Source organism: Alosa sapidissima, chromosome 10 (genome assembly GCF_018492685.1).
Source record: "Alosa sapidissima isolate fAloSap1 chromosome 10, fAloSap1.pri, whole genome shotgun sequence".
Taxonomy (NCBI): Eukaryota; Metazoa; Chordata; class Actinopteri; order Clupeiformes; family Clupeidae; genus Alosa; species Alosa sapidissima.
Window position 1 is genome coordinate 27,193,283 of NC_055966.1, and position 5,000 is coordinate 27,198,282.

Here is a 5,000-nt window from a genome sequence, read left to right on the forward strand (position 1 = left end):
GCTGGGAATCTAAACACTTCAACACCGACATAATGTAGCCTTACATGTTCAAAACTATTGTGTGTTATGGGGGAAGACATGAAATTTCTTTAAGCATTTGGGAACACACTGAAATGAATTAACTGGAAAGCAGTCTTTGTTAGATTAGCTTGCTTGCAAATGCCATTGTCCATGACCTGTCAGTTCTATGGCAAGCGGTTTTAACATTCCTTATGGCAAACCGCCTACACTGGGTAAACTTCAAAGCAGAGCTTACCATTGTGTGCATCCATGGCAAGCTGTTTTAACATTTAAATGTATTATGCGTAGGAGCAATGAGATATTGATAGTAAATTGAATATAACAGTTCAATTTCATGTTCAAATTTGTCTTATCAATACAAAAAAGCAATTCATGCTTTAGACCATTTTAATTTAAAAACAAAGTACCGGTTCAGGCACCGTTTCGGTACCGGAACCGTTTTAAAAGTATCGATTTAGCACCGGTATCGGATAAAACCCAAACGATACCCAACCCTAGTTTTAGGTCCGTGCATTGGTCAGTCAGCAAAAAAGTAGCCTACATAGCATAACAACATCCACATGCAATAATACAACGACAACGTCTACAATGACCTATTCATTTGGACAACTTGATACAGCCCTTTACAGGCTAAAGTTACCTTTAGTTTTGTTCTAGCGTAACGTGACGTCTGGCTTTAGTGCAGTCTAACGTTCTGACAAGCACACCAATTGCCTACCTCAACATTGTGTGCTGATAACCATATAGATAGCTGAGTAAAAGAAAACAACAAGTAGCCTATTGCGTGGCTGCATGCGTATTCTCTCTCCTGCTCAAAACATAATGTGTTCACTAACTTTACGTAATAGAAAATGGTAAATAGCCTGATGGCATGCAGCTAATGGGATACTGTACATAGTTTCATGTACAGTATGGTAGGCCGATTTGGTGTGAATACACACACACACAAGGGAAATTTTCTCTCGCTGTTGAGTAGCCTGATGGTACGCACAGTGTGTACGGACGTACACCTGCAGGCGCGCCTGGTTCTCCTTACACGGTCTTTAAACATCAAAATATTCAGAATGCCGTGACGTGAGTCATTACGATTGGCCTTCCTTTTCATTCTCAAAGTAGGTTAAAATTGCATGTTCATCAGCACGATTTTCAAAATCTCTCGGGGGAGAAACCCCCGAACCCCCGGACAAAAAAGAACTCTAACTTCTGGGCTCTAGCCCCGAATGTTTTAAATAGCTAGCGATGCCCCTGCTGTACACCACCACTACCCACCTGACTTGTACACCACCACTACCTGACCTGTACACCACCACTACCTGACCTGTACACTAATGCTTTGTCCGAGGCCTTGAGTGTAGTCAGGCTGAATTACAGTGCTGGCTCATTTGTTTCTCCCCGTCCACATAAATCACTCAGACAGGAGCTGATGTGTACAGGCTCTAATACAGAATATGTATTACTCATGATCAGGGGTGGGGTAGGAACACAGCCACTTGTAACAGCCATGAGTAAAAATGTATTTTTATCCCTTTTTAAAACTGTACTTCTACTCACTACTCGAGTATGTTTTTGAGCCAGTAATCTACTTTTTACTCAAGTACATTTACCAAATATCTACAGCTATATTTTACGTATCCATATGCCACAAATCAGTCCTGAATCGGCAGAGAGAGAGAGCCAGAAGCACCTCTAAGAGGATACCGAGGTGCTAGCTGCCTCAAAGAAAAAGTAAATAGTTCTTATTAGACCACAATACGGACACAATGATGACTGAGCCAAAACACATTGCATTGTAGAGCGAGAACTTTCAGGTAAGCATGTTGTTGGTCGGAGACACCACATCATCAGCAAATTTGCAGCATCTAGGCTACCGATGTTGACAACTGCTCAGCATCTAGGCTACCGACAACATAGCAAAGCATCTGGTTTGCAATAAGGGCTATTTAACTTGTCCATTCTGAGAGGGAAATGGAGAAAGAGAAGGGTATAGGTGGAGTAAGAGCTAGATAGTAGGAGTCTGATTGGCTCACTGAACCTGCTTTACCTAATTAAAAATGTACAAGTGCTGTTTTTGCCCGTATTAACTATTTTGCACTATTTTGCACTTTTTTTCCCACACAACTTAAAAAAATATATATATTTTTAAAAATGAGTACTTTAGCAATCAACCACTACTCACAATTCCCTAATTAACCACAATTCCCTCTATTACCCACGATCCCCAGGATCACCTGCTGGCTGTCGCTGCTGTTGTAGGCAAGAGAGAATCTATGTGATTGCTGTTAGCAAAGCCGGGAGAGGGAATAGGGGAGTTAGGTACGCACTCTGACACACCTGTGCATATATCTACACTACACACACACACACACACACACACACACACACACACACACACACACACTCACAGATTCAGTGTGTAAGAATGGCGCCTCATGTAGCTGAGCTGTTCACAGCACCAATTCAGCAATTGCCACAATCACGCACTTAACAACTGGTCCAGGGAGAGAGAGAGTCTGTCTGTGTGTGTGTGTGTGTGTGTGTGTGTATGTGTGTGTTTCCCTTTGTCCTGGAGCTGGGTTCTGTGCCATACAGTATATACACACCAATCACAAGCCACATCCACACAAGTACTCTTGACCAAACTAAAATCTTAGAAAAGTTTCCTTTGTCAAGAGGCTGCTGTTGCAGCTGCCAAGCTGTGTGTGTGTGTGTGTGTGTGTGTGTGTGTGCTGACTGAGTCTCAGATAACTGCACTCACCTGTCGGTAGCCATAACTCATAACGCCTCCATCCTTTTACTTCTGTTCCCTTTCTTTAGTACACACACACACACACACACACACACACACACACATACAGTTAATACCCCAGGTAGCCTGCAGGTTGGGCCTCCACAGAGCATTCCGGATGTCTGATGTCATGTCTGTGAGGTGTCCGGTTCGTGTTTCAGGGAGAAAGACATGCCGTTGTTTTTTTTATTTTTTTATTCAGGCACTGAAAGACAGCCCTGGGCCCTGGGAAAGTCCCCCTCAGAACCGTGACCGGGAGTCATGCAGCCAATGAATGTGGCTATTCACCAACGCATCACCATAGAGGTATTTCAAGGCTGTCAGGGAGAAACCCGTAATAGAGTGGGTGGCATCAGGGCCCGATGTGGGCCAGGTTTGGTCCAGTGTCAGCTGCAATCGGTGGAGTCTTAGTGTGAAATGTGCAGAAGACTCTCTGCCTCATTCCCACAAAAGGCTCCCAGAATGCAACAGTGTTCCCCTTGCCATTCTCAGCATTCCGACGTCTGTTCCGCTCCCCTTTGTGCTTTCTCTCTTTCTCTCTTTTCTTTCTCTCTTTCTCTCTTTTCTTTCTCTCTTTCTCTCTTTCTCTCTTTTCTTTCTCTCTTTCTCTCTTTTCTTTCTCTCTTTCTCTCTTTCTCTCTTTCTCTCTTTTCTTTCTCTTTCTCTTTTTCCTTTTTCCCTTTTTCTTCTGTTTTTTTTCTTCTTTTCTTTTCTTTGCCAAGTGCTCCTGCAAATTAAAGCTCATCAGACAGGAGATACTTGAGACCAGAGAAGATTTATTATTGATGGGGGAGTTTGATGAACAATGAGCGAGGAAGGAGAAGGAGATCCCCGTTGGTCCGTTACACACCACCACTAAGCTGACCTCACCGCTTAAGTGCATGGCTGAGAGAGAGGACTTGGCATTTTTGGGAGATGAGTCGTTGTTTTGGGATTTTCAGAGCTCTTTCAGTTAGGTCACACACACACACACACACACACACACACACACACACACACACACACACTCTCTCTCTCTCTCTCACACTCTCTATCTCTCTCTCTCACACACACACACACTCAAATACACACACACACACACACACACACACACACACAGACACACTCTCACACCCACCCACCCACCCACACACACACACACACACACACACACACTCACACACAGACACACTCTCTCACACACACACACACACACACACACACACACACACACACATACTGTACACTTACTCACTCACTCATACACACACATTCAGGGAGAGTGAGTGTGTGAGTAAAAGAAGTATCATGCACAAAGCTATATGTGCTCATTTAGAAATGTGAAATGTGCTGTAGTATTGCCAACTGACATCATGTCCAGGCAACGACTGAAGGTTTTGCTGGGCATACTCATGATTAATTAAACTATTCAATCATGATTTAAAAAACTGGACCTCTTTTGGAAGGGTATTACATTCAGCGAAATACAGAAATCTAAAAAATATATTATTCATATTGGATTTACTATTGACATGTAATTCCTGCTATTTTCTCTGTGTTGTCTACAGGGACTTGAATACATCAGCATTGCTTGCTGGAACAACAAATGTATAAAATAAATTACCACTATTCATGTAATATAAATATTGAAATGGCAACAAATGTTGTAACTGTATATTCACCAAACCAAGTTCAGTTGGGAAACAAATAAATGTAAAAAATCATATAGGAAACAAAAGGATAAAAAACTGGATTTCTGCACCTTCTTGCAGCATGCTGACGCAATGTTCCATCCATGAGCAGAGCCTTGGATTCCCCGTTCAGAGTAGTGTCCAGCTCCGTCTTAGATAGATAGATAGATAGATACTTTATTGATCCCCAGGGGAAATTCAAGGTCTCAGCAGACAACACATACACATTCTTTAACAGCAGAATTGTAATTAAAGTATATATAATATAAAAACACAACTAAGCAATGAGGACAGTAGAAGATAAAGAAGATAAAGAATATACTAAATATACTAAAATACAAATTTAGTATATTTAGTATATTTACTTTCCCCTTAGTGTCAGGGGAAAGCACAGCATTGTTCCTGCTAGGGCCGCGAGGGCTGCTGGGTCGGCTGGGAAAGCAGCCCAGGAGGGCCGGCTATTGGGCCGAGCTTCAAGGCAGCTGGGCTTTATATCGCCTCCGTTCCAGTGTCTGCTCAGTTTG

The 5,000-nt window shown here is 42.6% G+C and overlaps 1 long non-coding RNA gene across 4 annotated transcripts in view; it reads left to right on the plus strand.

The window, feature by feature from the left end:
* The window catches only part of LOC121721357, a 93,659-nt gene that overhangs the window by 62,692 nt on the left and 25,967 nt on the right, over positions 1-5,000 (plus strand). For 2 of the 4 annotated variants that reach the window (XR_006034806.1, XR_006034805.1), the window contains one exon: positions 3,009-3,112. The exons of the other annotated variants lie outside the window; for them this stretch is intronic. This is a non-coding gene — a long non-coding RNA (uncharacterized LOC121721357). The remainder of the gene's footprint in view (positions 1-3,008; positions 3,113-5,000) is intronic. 4 annotated transcript variants of the gene reach the window in all.